At 43.3% G+C, this 22,747-nt stretch overlaps 1 protein-coding gene across 1 annotated transcript in view; it reads right to left on the bottom strand.

The window, feature by feature from the left end:
- GLRA2 (glycine receptor alpha 2) overlaps nt 1–22,747 on the bottom strand; it is a 171,496-nt gene that overhangs the window by 2,051 nt on the left and 146,698 nt on the right. The window lies entirely within an intron of this gene.

Below are 22,747 nucleotides of genomic sequence, written 5' to 3'. Positions count from 1 at the left end.
CATGAATTAGATAAAAGACTGAAAAATTATAACTTCAGGGTAAGGCAGATAGCCTTAGTAGAGTCAGATGTATGGAATCTTGGTATGTGATTGGGTCAAAATGGTGGAGTCAAAATGGTGGGATTGAAATGACCTGCTGAATAAAAGTTTAGTTCTAAACAGCCACTGATCGAATCTTCTTTTGAAACTAGTTCACTGCCTTCCACAATACTCTACAACCCCTGTGAATCACTAAAGGCACTGCACTCTATTTTGCCAGATAATAACAATGGTTATATTTCCCAAAACACAAGAGAACTTGGTATTAATTTTATTTCATGAGCATTTATTGCATATCAGTTGTGCCTTCAGCCACATGTAAAAGATATACTGAATGAAGTACTTTAAATGCTTACTTATTTATTTTGAAAGAGTGAGAAGGAAGGAGAGAGAGAATCCCAAGCAGGCTCCACACTGTCAGTGCAAAGCCCTATGTGGGCCTTGAACTTACAAACCATGAGATCATAACCTGAGCCAAAACCAAGAGTCAGACGCTTAATTGACTGAGCTACCGTGACACCCCCTGAGTGAAGTACTTTTAACATGATATGAATGACAGCCCAACTGTAATTCAAATGGTACAAGCAAGGACAAATTTATATCAGGAAAATCAGGCCAGAACTCTTATAATAAATTAACTATAAAATTCCTCCTTTATAAAATCAGCTCCTCAGTGCTTTTCTTTATATGGAATTGTCCTGTACAAGTAGGTTCAAGATACTCTCATTTCTTAACAAAATGTAATAAGGAGTTTTTCATGCTACAGTGAATTATGGAGTGTTGAATCTATGGCAGGCGTTTTGCTAGGTACTCAGAAACAGTTGATGAAGTTGGACAAGAGCCCTACTTGCATGGAGCTTTCAGAACCCATTGGAAGTGTTCAACCTCAAGGCGCTGTCATATAAGGAAGCTGGCTAAGAAAACTGAGCCTGACGTTAGAGTACTTTCACGTGCCCAGCTGTATACGCTCAATAATGAATAGTTTAATTGGACTCAGATTCAAGTATTGAATCTGTTTTCTTTGACTTAAAACATGAATGGTCGTAGGGACGCCTGGGTGGCTCATTTGGTTGAGTGTCTAATTCTTGATTTTGGCTCAGGTCGTGACCTCACAGTTGGTGGGATAGAGTTCTCACTCTTAGTGTGGAGCCCGCTTGGGATTATCTCTCTCCCTTTCTCTCTACACCTCCCCCCCCCCACCTCAGAACAAAGAAATAAACTTAAAAAAAAAAATAAAGCTTTAAATGAGTGAAGTCTGTTAAAATGTGGAAGAAACAGATATATTAAGCTTTATAGTGTTATCAGACTTATTCAGTCCTTAGAAAGAAAGAAAACACACAGGTCATAGGGGGAGGGGACTTATGAGTCACATGGGTTATAGGCTGGCTCAACTTTCTATTACCAACTAGTAATTAGATTTCAGCTACTGAGTGAGAGAAGTAGAAACAGTGCCAGTGGGTTTAGTGAAGAGAGATACAGACCAGGAATTTGGATATTTGGGTTCTAGGTCAGGCTCCAAGGGTTGTAAGCTGTTGTTGATCTTAAGCAAGCTCTTTATTCTTTAAGGGGCTCAGAGATCTCATACCCAAAATGTGAAGGCTGGACTAGACTTATGGGTCTCAGCTTTGGCTGTTGGGGAACTTTTACAAGTATATGCCTGCCTGCCTCACCTCCTAACTCCTTCCCGACCAAATGAATGAGAATCTCTGGGGAGGTTTAAAATCCGGTGACCTTGATGAAGGTTGGAAACCAGTGGTCTCAGTGAGCTCTAAGGTCCAGCTCTAAAATGCAGAACCTATTCTATATCATTACTCTAATAATTTGCTTTTCAAATGGAAACTATTCATCAAAGGAGATTGCCCCTTATCTGCCTACATTTACTGTGATGTTTTTCCTTTCTGTATCTGTAGAATCTTACAAATTGCTGTTCTCACCTCTGTAAACATTTAGAAACTCATGATTAAGCATATAATTCAAAGATTCTTTTTAAGTTCCTGGATCCCTGAAGAAATAGAAAAGGTGGTTAGCTAATAACCTGCTTTAGCATGCAGAACAAAAGGAAACCTAAATACCTACATAAATGTTTCTTTTCAGACCGACTCATTCATTTAGTTTCTAGAGTCTTGCCTCACATACTGTGAATGGACAGCTGAAGAGATGACCCCATCCAATGAAGGACCAGAGCTAGCGCAGGCTGACGCCACCTTAGGTTATCATTATGTTGTACGGTGCCCAGCAAACTGTGGGTGCTTAATAAACGTTTATTGAGTAATGAACAAAAGGGAATTTTAAGAGGTTTTTTTTTTCTATTCTTGAAAATACTTTCCTCATTCATTCAACAGTACTTCAAATTATGCCTCTGAGCCTAGTTACAGCTAATTAAATCCATTCTTTAAAATTCTCCACCACAGAAATAAATTTGTCGTAGGTAGAAATTATCCATTTAATTTTTCGTATGTAGGAGAGACGAATGCTAGTTTAAGGGTCTTCTTATTTACCCCTATGACTCATTCAATGCATTTGAAATATGGAACCTTAAATTATCCAAATCAAAGGGTATGGTTTTGATGAAGAAAACATAATTGCAACAATTTGAATTTTTGTGTTATAATGAATGACTAATTGCCTTTATAACAGGTTCAGAATAAAATGTTATGGTAATATGGCAGGATTCCTATGTGAGGGTAAGATGGAGATGAGCTTGAGTCATGGATAAGCTGAATCTAAAATAAAGAGCAATCTGTAGGCACAACTAGGTTGAATATATTAACAGGGAGAATCAGATCTTCCCAGTAAGGAAAGAATCTTATGCACATATTCTCCACTTCTTCTAATTAGCTGGGAAACCAATTAGTTACGTATTGCTGCTGACCCACCATCTTCAATAACTTTGAACAGTAAATACTTCTAGCTCACTCTGTTTGGTTGTGCACTGATTAAATTCCGCCAGAAAATGAATCATCCAAAGCTTCAATATGTTCAATTTCTGTATCTCATCTCTTATGCCCTAGAAAGGAGGAAAGGAGGAAATAAAAGGATTCCTAAAAAACTGGTGTAAGGGAAAGTTCCATCTCATTTCTCACCCAGATTCTTTGATTGGACTGAGGCTCTCTTCTGTTGGAATAGGAAATAGCTCAGTTGGAACTGAAGGTTGTAGTGAGGCTCAATCAATACAGGGCATAATGGTGTCTCCGGCCCTCCTTAGGAAACATTGTGAGTCCAAAGCACAGCAGGTGTTCACCAAAAATGTCTCCTGAGCAAATGAAGGCTGGATAAAGTTTAGTTGTGAGGCCTGCTGATTTCTGTCACCTGGACTTGGGTAGCAAGGATGGCTTTGAGAAATTCTCAAGTCTTGCGGTCTCAATCTCCTCCTTTGTGTCACAGGGACTTGGGGATCAATAGAAATAATAAATAGGTTCATTTATTGGTTATAACTATGTACTAGGCACTTAAAACTACAGTCAGTCCTGTCACCAAACTGACATGCTTTCAGGAGAAACTGAGACTGGGAGAAGTCATGTGACTTCCCAACGTTCTATTACTAAAAAATGTTGAAGCTGAGATTCAAATCCAGATCTTTATGATCCCCAACCTGTGTGATTCCAAAGACTCTGGAAGTCTTTGCCTTTTATGAATTTTTCCCTCTCAAACCCCAAATAGCTTCATTTAAGATTGTGGATGAAGACTCTGACCGAACTTCGCAGAGCAACACATTTGAAGTAAAGTAAACCAAATATGACCCTTTGTTGCTTAATGACATGTGGTAAAATGAATTAAAACTGTCAAAGTATCCTTCTGGGCAGACAGTACATAGCAATTTTTCCAGAAGAAAAGCTTATCATTGGAGCATCTCTTTTTAAATGCATCGTATTGTTAATATTAATTTTTGCACAAGGAACTTGCGGTATTCATTTTTTGAGCACTTGCCTTTCATAAATTCATATTTCCAACAAATATTCATTGAGGACCTATTATGTGCTGGATATGTGGTGCGGCTAGAGCAGTAAACAAGAAGACAGAGTTTCTGCTTTTTTGGAGTTTACATTCTATTGGGGAAAGCAGATGGTAGCAAGTGAAGAAATTATGTATGCACATGCATACATTCTCCTACATATACATAGATATAGACATATATGTATACACACAAGATACTCCACACCCTCACACACACACACATACACACACACAGATAAATGATGGATGTTTTGAAGAAAAACAATCAAGGTAAGAGACTTAAGAGAGGTGAGTGGCAGAGAAATGGATGTTTTAGATTGAGTAGTCAGACAGGAAATGCCCAAGGAGATGCCAGGCTCTGTGCCATTTGCGAGGGACCCAGTGGTAAGCAAAACAGATCACATTCTTTTCTTCAAGGAACTCACAATCTTGAGATGAAGACAAATGTTGATAAAATAATCACAGGAATACATAATTACAAACTATGATAAGGGCTTTGAAGGATAGTTACAGGGTACTATGCGAGCTTATGCATGTGGGCCCTGACCTAATTTGGCAGATTGGAGAAGCTTTTCCCTGAGGAAGTGATATTTTGTTAGAGACTTGAAAAATCAAAGGCATTAAAGACACAAAGGGCAGAGTTGAGAGCTGAGACGGGAGGGTTTGCTGCAATGGAGAGAGAGTGGGAAGGCTCCTGGAATGCAGGGGCAAAGTGGAGTGAGACCGGGTGTCACAAGTGACTGGGGGGCTGGGTCATATAGGGCCTTGCAAATCATGCTGCCTGGCTAGAGCTTTATTTTCAGAACCATGGGAACCAAAATATGAATAAGACCTTGGGTATTTTTTTTGCGGGGGATGTAGAGAATAATACAAGACATATCCTGGAGATATGTAGAAAGGTTTATTGGTGGTCAGATGCACCTCAAGTCTCCAGAATTGGTGAGGGAATCCATGGTAATGTAGCTGACATATACAAGGCAGTGTGCAAATCATCTATGATTGCCCTAATCTGGAAAAGTCTCTTTAGCTACCTGTTGGTTTTTAGAATACATTTCCAATTTTTCTTTTTATCATTATTTAAAAATGTTTGCTTCCCAATTATGTTAAAGAATAGGTAGCAAGAACTCTGGATTTTGATAGCTGATTTCCACTATTGTCTTCAGTCGCTGGAGGGTGAGCTCCTGAGAGTACACCAAGTCATCTCTGTAACCCCATCCCCTGGTACAGCGCTGGCCCATGACAGTTAGTCAATAACTGTGCTTGCAGTGATCCTCTGGATTCTGAGTAAAGGTTCAGAAAGGATATGCTCCCTGGGGGAGCACGGGGGACAGTGATTGCCTCTTAGTTGACCTCCCTCTCTTGGCCAACTGCAGTCCTTTCTGCGGCCCCTGGGTCAGTATTCCTCAAAGAACTTTCATCCCTATCCCTCTCACTACAGACTCCAGAGCCTTGTGGCCGACTCTTGATTTTGGCTCAGGTCATGATCCCAGGGTCATGGGATCGAACCCTGTGTTGGAGTCCAGGCTACGTGTGGAGCTTAAGATTCTTAAGATTCTCTCTCTCCCTCTGCCCCTCACCTCCCGCCTTGTGCTTTCTCCCTCTCAAATAAATAAGTAAATAAATAAATAGGAGGTATTTATGGTCTATATTTGAAACACTGTCCATTATTTGGGGAGTTAACTAGCTTAACAAGCTAGTGAGCAGCCCAGATAATGTGAAAATACATAAATTTAGATCAAACTCATGAACAATCTTAGCAAAAAATGTATACTGATTTGAAATGAAAATAAATGGCATAGACAGACATGCCAGAATATGAAGAAACGTTTCATTTATCCATCTATTTGGAAGTCAAAATAATAATGCTAGGCAAATGAAAAGACAGTATATATTAGATATATGCAAATACTTCACCAAATAAATTAGACCGTATCAGATATTTCCCATAGCAGAAGACTAAGGAGTATTTGCATAACATTAAGCATATCTGAACTGATGTGCCATCCAGTTGAGTTTGGTGAAGAGAATGAAATTCCTGTAAATCTGTTGTCATCACCAAACATGGGTTTTATGTCACGAAATTCTAATTAATGGAACATTTTCTTCACAGATTTAGATTACTACCTGCCCTGTGGTGCTGCGTATCACCATTACACAAAATCTCCTTCAGTGCCTCAGTCACATGGTATTTTTACAAGTCTCCGTATGAAAAGAAAAGCCAGCTGGGCCTCTTACTCAGGACAAAGCTCACTTCCAGTAACAGGCGGGAAATAGTGAGCTGGGATTCCAGAACTGATGTTGCCACAGCCTACAAATGCCTTGCCAGGGCTCAGGACCCAGGGATGGCATTGGGCTAAGACTCCTAGTTACCACAGAAACCCATCATTGTAAGATTTCCAGGGCTGGGTCCTCTTTAGCTCAGGACTTTTTAACCGCAGCACTATTGACACTTAGGTCCAGGTAATTACTTGTTGTCAGGAGCTGTGTTGTGTATTTTAGGATATTTAGTAGCATCCTTGGCCGCTACCCACGAGATGCAAGTTGCACCCTTCCTTTCAAGTGGTGACCATGAAAAAATGTCTCCAGACATTGCCACACCTTGCAAAAATCACCCCAACTTAAGAGACCGCGTTTTAGCCGGCCACACATGTGCACATAGGGAGACTGCATTTTCTAGCCTCCCACACACCTAGTACCCGCAAGCCCAGTCAGCCTAATCTCCAAACCGGAATCTAGTCACCTTTTACTACCCCCAGAGCTACATGCTGGTCTGAGCCACCCACTGGTGGCTCATCAGAATCATTCCCACCAGAATTATTTTAATAGTTTTCTACCTGGTCCCCCGGCTTCTAGACCCTCCCTCCCAACAATAATATCTATTCTCTGTGCAGCAACTCTAGGGCGATCCTGTAAAAATGAGAGTCCTATCTTCATCCGTTCAAAACTCTCCAGTGGGTCTCATCTCACTCAGGAAAGGACATGTCCTTGCAATGTCCCCATTTCCTCTCAGACCTTAACTCCTGCTGCTCTTCTTCTAGCCCAGGTGTCCACAAACCTTTTTTGTGAAAAGGTTTAGACTCCATGCACCATACAGTCTCTGAAGTATACATTTTTTCAATGCATATTTTGAATCTAATCTTCCAAAGTGCAATACGTACTTTACTCTACTTTGGACCACACCTCACCTAGAGCACCGTATTTTTAATGGACTGAAAGTCATTATTTAAAAGTAATCGTTTGACTTTTGGCTCAATACCTATAAAGCAGAAATATTTTCACTGAGTGTCAGCTGTAGTCCTAGAGAGTGGTTTAGAAATCGATAACATGCTGGTGATACTTCGATTCCTCAAGAGCAAGGCAATGCCTTGTGTCTGGAAATTCTCTCCTCGTAGTGTCTGTCAATTCTGGTCTAGCTAGAATGCTCAGAAGACACCCGAAAATCTAAGAAGCATGAGGGGGAACATCTTCCATCTGGAGTATGAGCTGTTCGATTATTAACATAGTTTGCCATCTGTTCAGGGTACAAACAAAGCGAACACTGAGACTATCTACAGAGCACAGCCTGGAAGGGATGGGTGATCAGAGGACAAGCCCTCTGCCAACCGAAAACCAGCAGCGGCGACAAAATCAAATCACGCATTTACTTGCTTTCTAACTTGGATGACCGTGACTGCACTGCCAAATTCTCCAGACTGTTATCTGGTCCAGTTTTTCTCACCTCCCCCCCCCCCATTCTCTCTCTCTCTCTCTCTCTCTCTCTCTCTCTCCATACACACACACACACACACACACACACACACACACACACACACACACACTTGGTGTCACAAAGTGGTGACTGTGTGGGATTATCTGTTGTTTACCTAGCACTGCCATTCCTGTAGACGAGCCTGCCTAAAGCTGGGGAAAACTACATTTTCCAGAATTCCCTCCTTGATTGGTTCCAGGTCCAGGTTTGTCCGTGAGAGGAATTTGAGAAATTTCAAAAGTGGAAAGGAGACAGAGGCTATTATTTTTGGAAGTCTGAGGCTGCCAGATGAGCCTGCTTTGTTAGACATTTTGGAATAACAGATGTTTCTGTGGGCCCCCATTTTATGATCTCACTTTCCAGGCTGGATATGGTGGCTTCTCAGATTTCCCTGTGAATACCTTCTTTTCGACCCAGAGCTTCGGGTTAAAGTCCTGTTTTCTGATTATAGCCTTCTAGACCTTCATTCCTGTAGTGACTCTCACATTCACATAAACCCTAACTTCTATATTAAGCCCCATATTCTGGTTGTGTGTGAGTGTCTCTGTTTTCCTGACTAAATCCAGATAGATACAGATATACAGGGACTCCAGGCTTATAAGTACAAAACACCATTTAATGCAAGTTACTATAGTTTTATTCAATTAAGATTTATTAAGCATATAATCACCAAACATTGAAAAGAAATAAGGATAAAAAAGACCCAATCCTGCCCTTGAAGTCAGCGTGGGATTGGTGTTGGTGGGGGGGGAGTGTTAGAACATGTAGACCAGTGATTCTCAACCAAGAGTGATTTTACCCACTAGGGAATATGGGTAATGTCTGGAGACATTTTTAGTTGTCATAATGGGGGAGACGATGCTATTGACATCTAGTGGGGTAGAGGCCAGGATTCTGGTAAACATCCTACAATGTACAGGACACTCCCCCCTCCCCCAGCAAGTCATGAATTATCTAGCTTCAAATTTCCATATTGCTGAGGTTGAGAAACACTGACAAAGACAAATGATTCCAATATAATGTGATACCTGCTGTGGCAAAGGCATGTACAGACCAATAGCTATGGAAGGGGGAATATTACGCTGGAATAACTGAAGGGAAGTTTTAGATGGCACTTTGTGTGATAGCACCTTGAAACGCACTGCCTCTGGAAGATATACATGAGTATCACAGATATGTTACAGAAAAGTGATTCATGTAATGGCAGCCTCATTTTATTAACTGAGCCTGCCTTTTAGTCCAACTACAGAGCAACTCAAAGGCACTGGTCTGTGCGATTTCAGGAGTTAGTATCTTTTAATCTTCCTGTATTTTACTCAGGGAGGATTTGTTAAAAAGGACAGAAACCTGCTTCATAGTTGCTTAAATAAGTGGAGAATTTCTTTAAGAAATTACTATTAAAAATGTTGTAAGAAAATCTCATGAGTCTCCAAGGATAGGGAAGTAGTGCCCTACAAAGGTTAAGAAGCCTGAGTTCTGGACCCAGAACTCCTGGTTTCAAATTTTGGCTCCGCCTCTAACCAGTGCGGGAGCTGGGTAAGTCACTCAGTTCTCTATGTGCCTCAGTCTCCTCCGCTGTAAAAGAGAAATAACGACACCTTCCTTACAGGGTTTTTGAAAGAATTCAGTGCGATAATGTGCCTGGTATACAATATGTATTCAATAGATGATGGTAACGATGAGGACATTGACAGTGGTGTGAGCAGGGCTCCCAGCCCAGGAAGTCCAGTGAGCAAGTCCAGAAATGAGATTATTCTCAAACTTGTGGGGCTGTTATTCTCTCCCATTTCTGCTTTCCTCTTTTCAGCTTCCATTACTTATTCATGTTTCAACTGGGCCAACTAAGCCTCAACCCTATGGGAACCTTTTCAACTCAAGTCCTTACTATCATCTAATTAGAGTACTCTTCATTCAAATTCTTGAAAGAGAGAATTTCATTGATAGCCCAGCTTATGGACTGTTGTCCTTGGGTTATTGGATAGGAAAAGGGGTAAGACATACCAACATGATAGCCTTGAGGGCAGCGTAAGGTGCAAGGGTGCTGAATGTCCCTAAAAGCACACCACTTGAGGAACCATAGAAGGAACGGAGAGAGGCTGGCCTCAGAAACAGATGAGCCTGGCTTATGTTCATAGCTCCAAGAATGCTAATCAGAAACAATTGGTTGACATTACAGGGAGACAGAAGTCCACTCACTTTGCAGAAGGAAGTTAAAACTCATTTTCAACAATTGTGTGACTAAATGTGTAGAACAGCAACTAGGAAGGTAATGACTTCCTTGTTGCTAGAGATATTCAAGTGTCTAATCATTTGTTGGAGATGGTGGGTATGGAGGTAACGTGTGGGTTAAGCCTCTAGATGTCCATTTATGTACCTACTTATTGTGATAGTTTCTGATCATGTATGAAAATTGCTGAGGTAAGAAGGCCTAGAACAGCAAAACATATTGAAGGTGTGACCCATGTACAGGAAAGATGTATTCAATAGGCTGTGCCCTGCTATGACCATCCTTGATCTGGAAGTTTCTAGTCATTCTGACCCACTTTGAGAAACCGTTCTGTAATATAATCACCCCAACAGGAACAGTTTGTTTCAGGTGTTTTTTCTCTTTCAGTTATCTTTGACTTGCAAAATATTTTATTTCATTATTTCTTAGGGTTTTATTTAACCATCAAGCCCCTTGCTGCTGTTATAATTTTGAAGAAGATTCTAAGATAGAATATATAAAATATAGAATATAAAATAATCACCCCCAAACAGTAACACATAACCTCACATTATGTAAAGAGTTAGACACTCAATGGATGTATTTTGGGAGGTCAACACACCATGTTCATGGAGTCCATCCTTTATTCCCTTTTGACGGCCTAGAGGCTAAAAGCAGTAATATCAGCCTTCCAAGTAGCCACCTCTTTCTTTCTTCTCTTCCCACCCTCTGCTCAGTTTCTGCTGAAAGGAGCTCAGAGGGAGAGGAGTCAAAGTTTGGTCAGCTGGTTGTCACTGCAGGGAGCTAAGTACAGCTCGAGAGCTGGGGGCTCGATCAATAGGATTGCTTCTATGTTTGGCCTTGCCCTTGATCCCTCCCTCTCAACTCTGAGACATCATGATGAAACCACCCAGGCGTGACCTAGAGAAGCATTAGGAGCTTTGGACAGAGGGGCAGTGAGGCGCAGCCTGAGGAAAGAGACCTCGGTGGGCCATCACTTCATTTTCCACAGCTGCAGAACAGACACATTTTCTGCAGCATAAAACTATAAACCTGCTTTCTCTGGCTGGTCATTATTTCCTTCTGAATTTGAATGATCCCAATAAGCTGGGTCTTCTCAAATGATATGGACTATAGGTTCTGTGGTAAAGTTAGCAGTTACTGAAGCATGTGAGGTTTCTGTAAACCATCAGGAGGTGCTTTTGTAGTGCTTCTCCCAAGGACATGCGAAGTAGCGGAGAGAACCACAAACAACCACGCTCCATCATTGTGGGTCACCATTTGGTTTTGCAGATCATCTGTGCCCTGGCTCTCTTCTGCCTTCCCTGCAGCCATTTGCTCACTAGCACTTTGACTCTAGCTTCTGGCAAGCAACTCTTGAAAAAAAATAGAAGAAAGAAAAATGGAAAATAATAGATAAAATGAGGTGGGTTTTGCCCCCCTGGAGTATCTGTAGTGCATTTCCATGATCTCCCCTTTCCTCTGCTTCATTACTATGGTTACCAGATTTCAGATTTTAGATAGAAACTTGTCTGTAGGCCCAGAGGGAAGATTGATTGCAACAAGCACAGAAGGTAGAGATTGGGCCCAATTTGAAAATGATACTGCTATCTGTTGATCTGATTGTTAACTAGTTGAGCTTACAGTTAACAAAGTGGTTGAAGGTATATAGTACAGTGCTTACCATAGAAGGGGGGGGATCTGCGTCCTTTTCCGCTTCAAAGATGTCATTGCAAAAGTCCCTGTCAAAGGCAAAGACTAAACCCTGTGGGGTTATAAGAAGATATATTTCCATGAAAATAGACTTCAGTTCTGGGTAGGCGCCTTTTCTCGCCTCACTTTGGGCCTCCTTCAAAGGCAGATGTCACACCCAACTAAGGGGGACTCCGCTCTCACGCTGCAGGCACAGGTTACTGCCTGAGGAGCCTGCAGGGTCATGGGCATCCCAGTCCTCAGGGGCGAGGGGCTCTGGGAGTTCGGTGGGGTGCAGTAGTTAGTGCAAGGGCCACCTCCTGTCCCTGCCATCAGGCCCCAGCTGCTGGACCAGTGACTGATTCCTCGGCTTATCTGTGAAGGTTTGCACCACCGAAGCTCTGGTGAACTTGTCCACTTGGCCTGATACAGGCTGAAAGCACTTTTGTGCCAAGTAGGAGAAGTATTTTCCATTGGCACCCAGGATACTCATGCACACAGACTCCCACACCCATTAGTATATCTGACAGAAATGGAAGTTTCCCGAAGTCATAGTCACTTTCCCCAAATGGGATGTGCACCAATATTTTCTAATTTTCTCCCAGGGTTTATTTTTCAAAAAAGCTTCTGTTGAGCTACTGAACTGGCTTCATGACCCACAAGTCAATCATACCCCACGGTTGGAAAGGTACTGCTTAATGGTCTTAATTGGCTTCTTCACTGTCAGTTCTCATTGGTCAGATATTTACTGAGCACCTAACATATGATAGGCGTGTGGCAGGCATGGGGAAATCTAAGAGAGAGACTTCTAAGTAAACACGCGGGAGTCCTAAGAGTCAGCTGATCATTTAAAGCCATTGCAGCCATACTTCACCATGCTTAAGGTGCCAGGCTTTCATGGGGAATCTGAGAGGTGGCCTACTATGTACCAGGCGCTGTGTGAGGCCCTCAGACTGCCTGCTGAGTCTTAGGCTCCAATGTACACGGCTTTTGGTTGATTTTCGCAATAAAGTAGCACTTAATGCTTAAGGTCTTCAGGACTTATTGGGAGAAGAACCCCTCTGTTATGAGAGTTAAGATCCAGTGTTCAAGGTTTCTGAATTCACTTTTGTGCTTATCCACATTTCTTTCCTCCAGGATAGAGATGGAGATCTTGTCGGTGGAGATTGCCAGGCCCTTTATAATCAGGCCCTAATGGACTGTTCGAGTTTTGTTTTCTTTTGTTTTTTTAATGTTTATTTATTTTTGAGAGGGCTCGAGAGCCAGCGAGGGAGGGAGACAGAGGATCTGAATCAGGCTCCGTGCTGTCAGCCCAGAGCCCGACGCAGTGCTCAAACTCACAAACCAGGAGATCAAGACCTGAGCTGAAGTCGGATTCTTAACCAACTGAGCCACCCACACACCCCTCGAGTTTCACTTTCCTTAATTTCTCATTCCATATCCTGTAACTAGGAAACGCTCTGTTCCCAAACTTTTCCACGTCTCTGGGCCTTTATATGTCCTCTTCTTTCTGTCCAGTGATTCTCTTAGACTTCTGTCTGTCTGCTGAATTACAGTTCAACCTTCCATCTTTAGTTCCAGTGATCGCTCTCTGCGGGGGGGGGGGGGGCTCTTCCCTCGTGCTTTTGGCCACCTGTTTACCAGTAGCCACACCTTTTTTATATTCTCTCCTAATTGCTTGCATTTATTAGGTTGCCTTTTAAAAAAGCTTAATGTTTATTTTTGAAGGAGAGAGAGACAAGGTGTGATTTGGGGAGGGGCAGAGAGAGAGACACACACACGGAATATGAGCTGTGAGCACAGAGCCTGATGCGGGGCTCACACTCACGAACTGTGAGATCATGACCTGAGCTGAAGTCGGACACTTAACCAACTGAGCCCCCCAGGTGCCCCAGGTTGGGTTTTAATAATAAAGTTTAGTGCATAAGTCTTTTGTGCACTAAACAGAGGGAAATTAATCAAAATAATACATAGAATCATTTTAAAGAGTCAGAGGGGATTTTACATGAAAAGGAGAAGATCAGTTTACATAAAGAGCTCAGTTATGGTATTCCAAGTAGCTGTCTGTTCCTTTTCCCACAGATTTATGAGTTGGGCTAGAAGGTAGATGCCAGTGAGCTGGATTCTTAAGACGACGTAGCTAAGTTTACAGTGCTCCATATAAGAAATGCCATGACTTCAGATGATTTAGTGCCGGCCAGTCTTCCACTTTCAGACCACTGCACTATAAGCCCTGAGTAGAAACCAGCAATTCATTCAACAAGTCTTTCTCAAGTACCTAGCGTGTCCTGGACAATGGGACAGGCTCCTCAGATTACTGTTTAGAAGATTTCTCATGACATTTTCCTGAGGGGTTTTTAAAAAAAACAGGTGAAGGAGGAGCACCTGGGTGGCTCAGTCAATTAAATGTCTGACCTCCGCTGGGGGTCATGATCTTGCAGTCCATGAGTTCGAGCCCCATGTCGGGCTCTGTGCTGACAGCTCAGAGCCTGGAATCTGCTTTAGATTCTGTCTCCCACTCTCTCTGCCCCTCCCCTGCTCACACTCTGTCTCTCTCTCTCTCTTTCTCTCTCTCAAAAATAAATAAACATTAAATTAGAAAAAACACAGGGAAAGGAAAGAGAAAGGAAGGAGTTGACGAGTGCTGGCTGTGTGCCAGGTGCCGTTGTTTATGTGCGTACTCTTATTTACTCCTAATAGTAATTACATGAGAAAGCACTTCCTTAGACCCTTTTCACGGATGAGGAAAATAAGACCCAGAGTGATGGGACCATGGCTCCAAATCATGCAGCAAATATAGTACCAGCCAGGGTCTGGATTCCCGCCAGCTGGGCTCCTGGCAGCAGCTCATTTCACTATGCCACGCTTCTCTCTCACCTCCTGCTGCGTATGATTTGAAGTGAAAATGTATATATATATATATTTTTTTTAAGAGGACAGAAATTCACATAGCAGAATTATTCCAGAAAAGGGTGTTCTAATGAAACATCTTGACAGGATACGTGGCTGGGATGAGGAAAGCTGGCTTTATGACAGGAATTTTTACAAGTTTTTTTCCTCTCTTATCAGTCTGTCCTAAAAGGCAGGAAGTGTGAAAGAGCATTTGATGATCCAATGATGAATTAAGGCATCTAAGGTCTGGCAGCCAGGAGTTGGCTGTCCGACACTTAACAAACCTCCTAAACTCTCTCTGAAAATACCCCTGCCGAACTACTTTAATTTGAAGCATTTTGGGCTTCCTGGAATAAAGCTGTGTGACCATTTAGAACAACTGTTTTGCCATGATCCATGTGAGCGTGGGTCAGTGCTGTTAACGAAGGTGAAACCCTGTCGGATGGCATTTCACATGGTCTCCTCCGTGTGTATACGAACAGAGAGCGAGAGGCACCTTTTCAGTCATAGGACAAGGGGGTGCTTGGGGCTCCCATTTGGTTCCCAATTCCAGAATGATCACCTCAGGCCACCGAACACCTAGTGCTACTCTTAAGAAGACAGACATGTAAAAAAGCACATAGGATTATGATCTTTCATAATTAAAATAGATAAGATATTCTGAAAAACCTAAGCAGCCATAGTGATGAACTTAGTATTTCTCATCAAGTGAAAATTAACTTTATTTAGAGCTTTGGGGCATTTTCCCATGCCTTCATAGTGTGCCTTCTCTTAGACTGTACATATTGCAATATGTATATATTTTGGGGGGAGGGGAGAGTTCAAGTGGGGGCGCCAGTGAGGTGGACAGAGGATCTGAAGCAAAGTCTGTGCTGACAGCAGTGAGCCCGAAGCGGGGCTCGAACTCACAAACTGCGAGATCATGACCTGAGCCAAAGTCGGATGCTCAACCGACGGAGCCACCCGGGCGCCCCGCAATATGTGTACATTTTTAAAATTGACTATTTGCAATATGTTCTAGAGCAGCAATTCCCAAGTTTCAGTGTGCTGGTGAATCCCCTGGAGATCCTGTTGTAATGCAGATTCTGATTCGGGTAGGCCAGCCAGAGAGTCTTCCTCTCTGACAAGCTCCAGGGGACACTGGTGCTGGTGGTCAGTGGGTGACACCCTAAAAAAGCAAAGCTCTGGAGCACGAGTTCTCAAACTCGGCTGCACATGGAAATCACCTGGGAAGTCTTTAACACATCAAAATGGCTTGATTTGGTTTGCACTCCCCCGAGATGCTAACTTAAGTGGTCTGAGGTGGTATCTGGGCGTGGAGAGCTTAAAAAGCCCCCAGGTGACATAATGTCTGGCCAGGCTTAAGAACTTTGCTCCGGTCGATTGCCTTGTCTCTAGAAAATAGGAGGGCTCGTTTCTGGTGTGCCTCTTGTTGCTCTTGAATAAATCCAGCAGCACAATGAAATCAAGCGGGAACATTTGATAACTTAACATCCTAGTGTTAACACCCATGTCAGCTTCTTGAAAAGCAATTAAATTATATGCCTCAAAAAATTCATACCCCTCTTACCAGTGCAAAGAACCAGACTTCGGATCCGTTTCTTTCTATCTGGTGTAAATAGAAGCAGCTTACATAAAGAGCTAAGTTACTAAAGAGGAAATTCCTAATTGAAAGGTTTTTCTGGCTGTATAATCTTTTGAGTTATGCTGGGCTAATTATTCCTGACAGGAGTGATATCATTGTTCATAACTGGGTTGCATTCATGAAGCTAACTTTTTTTTTCTCTCTCTCTCAAAACCACAGTCCTCTGTGTGCACAGCATGTTTCTGTCCCTTTGATCAGGGTTTCTCAACCTTGATACTGTTGACATTTGAGCCAGAGCATTGTCTACTGTGGCTCTGTGTCCTGTACACTGTAGGACTTTTAGCAGCCTCCGTGGCCTCTACCCACTCAACGCCAGGAGCGCGCACACAATCTCCCACTGCCCCCCCCCCCCTAAGTCGTAAGGACCAAGAGTACCTCCAGACATTGCCAGGTGTCCCCTGGGGCAAGTGAAAAATAACCCCCGCTTGAGAGTGACTGCCTAAATCAAAGGAAGTTTCCACGTCAGTGACTCTGGTTTTTTTTTTAGTGACTCTCACTTTCATCTCGAATGTCTCAGGGTGGGCAGCTCTCCAGGTGCACCTGATGTGTCGGAGACGTAGATCCGCAAGGGAAGACGAGGCCGTGTTCCCGTGAGCACTGATTGCCGCCTTATAGAGCAGAATTTTCATTGCCCATTTAATTCTTTCGTTCTGTTTTATTTATCTGGCAATAACCAGACAGGTGAGAATAACTGACGGTTAGCATTCCGAGATGAAATGAAGTGTATGGGTGCCAGTCCCTCCTGGACAGTCACCCCTACTGGTCACCTGACAGTGCTCTCCCTTCCTAGGACTTGCCACAGCTCCGACAATAACTCTGCTATGGTTCTCACGTCCTCTACCCCATAGTAGAACACATTTGCAGTTAATTTTTCTCCTTATGGATCTCGAAAGCTGCATGGAAACAGATTCCGGGCAGTTTTCATCTCCTCGCTTCCCCTCTTCCACAACAAAGCTCTGTACAAAGCCAGCATTCTAAAAATGATTTGTTGAATAAATGAAGTGTAGGCTTTGTCCAGCGGCTTAGAGCGCAAAAAGAAAATGAGAGCTATTTCCATACGCCCACTTCTGGGCCCGGACTATTTGTTTTCTAAATGGCCACACCTGCTCCTGATCATTTCCTAGTCAGGTGGGAAAGAACTCCAGCTTCAGTATTTTGTCCCCAAACGAGCTTGTTACAAATAAGAAAAATATTGATGGAAGACAAAACTGATTAGGGAAGCACCAGACTGCTTGTTCTGGTTGATTTTCTTACGAGGGCCCAGTGATGGTGAGGTGCCTTTGGCTTGCATCCCCATGGAGGATTTCATAGCAGTTAAGAGCTAGACAGAAAGATATCTACCATCACAGCCTTTCTGAGACGATAGTAAAGAGCTGAAGGCACAGGCTTGATTTCAGGGACATAAAGAGAATTGTATTATGAAAACTGTCAGGTTATTTGGAAAACCCAGGAGCACCAAATATTTTATCGATGCCAACTGCAAGGTGCAATAGATGGAATGCAACTGTTTTCCTGTAATTTGGAGAAACTACTATTCTGGTTTCAGGGATGCCACTCGTTGCTCCTTCTAGATCCCTGGCCCTGTTTCCACACTTTGGGCACAAAGTTGACACACAAAATGTAACCACCGCACTTAGCCTCCGTGAACCAGCCCCCCGGCGGACACTCTCAGTCAGTCACAGGAAACCATTGCTGTGTGTGGTGGTCAGAACGGTGGCTACCAAGATGTCGTGTCCCCATCCCTGGGACTGCGGAGGTGTTACTTTACAGGGCAGAGCGGGGTTGCAGGTGTAATTGAGTTAAGTAATTAGAGATGGAGAGAGGGCCCTGGATTATCCAGGTGACTTTGATCTAATCACATGGCTCGTAAAAGTGGAGAACCTTTCCCACCTGTGATCAGAGGGAGACGGGACCATGGAGGAAAGGTTAGAGAGAGAGAACATTGTTAGCTTTGAAGAAAGGTTGTAAGTCCAGGAATGTGGGTGGCCTTTAGAAGTTGTAAAAGGCAAGAATCTGATTCTTCCCTAGAACTCTGTTATATAATTGAGACAAAATGGGCCACAATGTATTGGCCTCTGGGTTGTTTATTTCTTCATTGCAGGCTGAGACCTGTTAGCTCAAAAGCGAGCTGACATCTCAAATGTTACATATTGAGTAATTGTTTTAAAACTTTTTTAATGTTTTTTTTTTTTTTTTGAGAGAGTGAGAGAAAGAACATGGGGAGGGGCAGAGAGAGAACATGAGCTGGGAAGACACAGAATCTAAAGCAGACTTCAAGCTCTGACCTGTTGGCACAGAGCCCGATGTGGGGCTTGAATATCCCGAGTGCGAGATCATGACCTGAGCCACAGTCCGACGGATGCTTAACTGACTGAGGCACCCAGGCGCCCCTTTAACGTGGTCCAAACAAGCAGATCTTTAGCCATCTAAAGCCTGCCTGCTTTGCGTATCTCATGAAACTATGTTCAGCATCTGCTGACCAGTGATAAACTAGAGCCTTGGGACCCCCAGCTGTCGCTGCCTCTTGAAGCTCTCTGACAAGGACGCTTCCGTGCGCTGGTGAATGACGTCACCTGAGCTGGTAAGCCCCCTCCCCTGGGCGTTCCTTTGCCCTCTTCCCTGCTGGGTGGCAGCTCCTTGCCTTAAGCCTCCAGACCATCTAATGCGGCAAGCGGCAAGCGACTGTCCCCTGATGCCACCCCGCCGAGCCCAGCCCAGACAGCTTGTAGTGTGGTACTTCCCCTCGCAGCCATGTCTTTTTCCTTGATCGGCTCCGAATCGCGAACCCCCACACAAGCCTCCAAAAACAATGCATCCTCGCCAATTCCTTCTGGTTTTGCCCGGTGAGGCCCATATTGGATTTCTTACCTCCAGAATTGTAGATCCTAAGTTTGTCTTGGTTTAAGCCACTAAGTTTGTGGTGATGTGACAGCGACAGCGAGAAGCATTTCTTACTGGAAATAAATCAAATCCCAAAGACCTTTCCTCATTTAGACTTGTTGAAGGAGAGCTTTGCTAAGGTTATAGTATATATCCAAGATTTGGAAAGGTAATTACAGCAAAATCACAAAAGGATTAACTGCTGTGTGTTCATAATCTATGCATCTTGGGAGGGGCTTTCAGGTAGGCATGGACGAATTATACAATTAAAAGCATGTTTCAACAGAAATGCCAAAGTCAGCATTTTCCTGACCTTGTGCCTCATTCCAATGTGATCTGTTTATGGGGAGTGCGATTTCTATCCCACTTCTGGAGCTGCTGAGGTCTTCCTCCCTCGAAGGCTCCATGTCCGCAGCATTCTGCTGGGTCCATCTCTTTATGATGACCTTCGCATAACTGTACATCCCCCATACATCCCCTTTAGCCCCTTTTCGCCTGTCCAACTCCTACTTCTATGTCAGGACCCAAAAGAGTGGTCCCTTCCCAGGTGCTACGAAGTGGAGGACCACTCTATCCATGGTCCTCACCAAATCTGGCACTTGAACCTTGCCTGTAGCACATAGCATTCTGTACTGAAACCATTTATCTGCAAGTCTGTCCATCCTAGCCGACAAAACACCGACAACGCAAAAGGGAGACTAGTTGGGGCACCTGGCTCAGTCAGTTAAGCATCTGATTCTTGACTGCGGATCAAGTCATGATCTCACAGTCATGAGATCGAGCCCTGAGTTGGCCTCCTCGCTCACTGGGCATGGAGCCTGCTTGGGATTCTCTCTTTCCCTCTGCCCCTCCTCTTCATACATGCTTGTTCCCTTCCTCCTCTTCTCTCTTTCAAAAACAAAAAACAAAAACAATAAAAGGAGCCTGGTTGATATAACTTTTTCTTCTCATTTTAACATTGAATTCCTGCTGGGAGCCGCACCAGCCTTGCTGGATGACACAGTCAGAGCAAGGAAATGGCAGATAACTGCACAGCTCCTGCCAGGAAGTGAAACTGGCATCTCCTTCTACTACTGGCTCATATTGGAAATGGGACTGCTGTTACTGATGAGGCCTCACAGTGTTCCAAATCAGCTGATATTTCCCACACAGATACCTCATGGGGAGAAGCACATTCCCACCACCACAAAGAAGAACTTAGACAAAGCACTACAGATGTTTGTCAAAAGGCTCTTCTAATGAGCCTTACAAACCTAAGACATAGATAATAGAGGGGGCTAAAGAACACAAGAGTTATTATTAACTCTGGCCTGGAGAAAACGAGCCTAACTTAGAGATAAGAAACAAGAGCCGGACATAAGGTACTGCACGTACCTTTGCTAATTGGTGCCACAAATACTTTCCCTTACACTGATACCCGTTATGAGGATGGGTAAGAGTAGCTAAAACTTAAACTCATATACAAAGGCCAGCACATCTAGGGCCCTATGGTGCTTACACCTTCAACATCAAATAACAAGGTTGACACAAGCAACTTACTAACCAGTGCAAATACATTCTTCCTTTTCTGAGCCAGACAGAATGACTCCTAGCCTAGCCTATGCCTGAATCTTCACGTTATTGATATAAACAAAGGTGTTTGCTTTCTGCTTCTCACTGAGAACACCCTGCTATCTTCTTAGTTGAGAGATTTACTACTGGTTAAAACAAATGTGTATGTTACCTGCTTTTCACTGAGAATATCCTGTTATCCTATTATTTGTAAAAATTAACTACCTTACTAAAAGTAGAGTAGTTCTGCAAAAATGCCTCTGTAAAGCCTGTTTCTGTACACTTTTCAAAGCATCTTATCACTGAGAATTATTTGTAGTAAAAATTCCACTTTTTTGACGTCATGTTAACACTTGATCTATAAATAAAGGCACAAAAACCAACAGAGCAGAGACGCCTGCCTGGTGATCAGAAAGAAAGCCGACGCTCTCTCACCCCCTTTTGCCAACACCGTCCATCCTTTCAGAGACCCCTGGACCTGCTGGAGCTGGACTCTGGCAAATTTCCTTTTAAAATTTTGTGTAGCAAGTCTCTCAAAAGGGTCTATATGCAAATCTAGAGCTGCAGCTAAGTTTGATGATTCTAGAGATATAAAAGATAATTGATGTTACAGACCTTAGGTAACTGTCTTATTGCAAAAGAAACAAGTGGTACTCCTGTATTGGTCACATTTTCATTTATATATAAAGTGTCCTTTTATTCTTCTTCATCTCCTCTTTATGTTACATAGCCGTTGCTACCCCTCTTGACCCTTCACACGAGCCATACTTCTGTCTCTCCATTGCCTTGAGGAGGAGGGCCAGCCGTCTTAGCATGGTGCAGTCTTGCCCAGCACCTGCTCAGCTCTCCAGGCTCCTGTCTTGTCCCCTAACTCTCAGGGAGCATAGGTGTAGGGTGGGTGCTTGTTTTAGCTGGCTTTTCCTAGAAGGCCCTGAGACAAGGATTTGTGTGCATATAGTGTTTTTGGAAGGTGACCTCAAGAGGCACCAGTAGAGATTGGGAAAGTGAGGCAAGGAAAGAAACCATTAATTCAAGGTGCATTGGTAATCAGGTTAGAGTGTGAGTGATGGGCTCAATCCCACTGGGAGCCAGTATAGAACATAGCTCAGAGGGACAAGGAAGGTGGGATATTTATCTCCAGCCCCCAAGTATTGTTGGCAGAGAGCTGTTCCTGAAGAAAGGTCTCAGTATTTTCAGCGTGTCCTGCAAAAGCTGAGCGTGTTTCTGGGGCCGCACTAGTAGGAAGCCATCATTCTATATAGAAGGCAGGCGTGCCATGGGGAAAATGGGTGGAGCATTGACAGTGTTTACCACAGAGCCCCCCCAGTGTCCTCTGGCCTTTGTCACAATACCTGTTGTATGTACATAGAAGGTGTGTCTGCTTATCAGTCTCTCTCTCCCTGGACTGTGGGTATCCCCAGGGCAGAATCCGCTGGCCCCTGTGGATGGCTTACAGTAGGTGTGTGACACATTTACACTGAGTGAATAAATGAATACAAAGAGAGAGTCTGAAGAGATGATGTTGAGAGTGAAGGAAAGAAAACAATGAAGAAAATCTGAGACAGAAAAACAGAACATAGTAGGAAGGAAGGTAAAGGAAATGGAGACAATGGTAAATAGCCTGAGATGAAAAAAAGAATTGGAGATACTGAAAAGATAGGGATTTCATTTGTAAGGCTGCTTCTGCAAATCACCCTGCATCTTGCAAAAGAGGATTCCATATTGCAAGCCTTAAAATAAGGCTGTCATAATACCTAGCAAAATGGAACAAGCTTGGAAGAAAAACACCTTAAAAACATTTCAGTCCTCTGTGTCCCTGACAAGTACCAGATCTCCAGCCTGGTGGTGTCCAGGAATTGCAAAGTACCATGACTTTTATTTATTCTTGCTGGCTTTCACAATTAAATCCCAACTCCAAATCCACACAAGTCTGTTAGAGCTTCATCTAAACTCCTCAACCTTTTAGACAAAAAACGAACATGCATTCTACCTCCCTGGGGAAGCAGTTACAACCTCCTCAACATCCTGCTTGTGAAGGAAGCAGTTGTTACCTTAATTACTGATCTACAAAATCCTCTTTCAACACCTTGGACAAACCTGTGGCAGGATATAGGGGCAAATGCTAAAGGACGAAAGAGAA

This window comes from Suricata suricatta, chromosome X, assembly GCF_006229205.1.
Source record: "Suricata suricatta isolate VVHF042 chromosome X, meerkat_22Aug2017_6uvM2_HiC, whole genome shotgun sequence".
Lineage (NCBI taxonomy): Eukaryota > Metazoa > Chordata > Mammalia > Carnivora > Herpestidae > Suricata > Suricata suricatta.
This window is presented reverse-complemented; position numbering and strand designations above follow the sequence as displayed.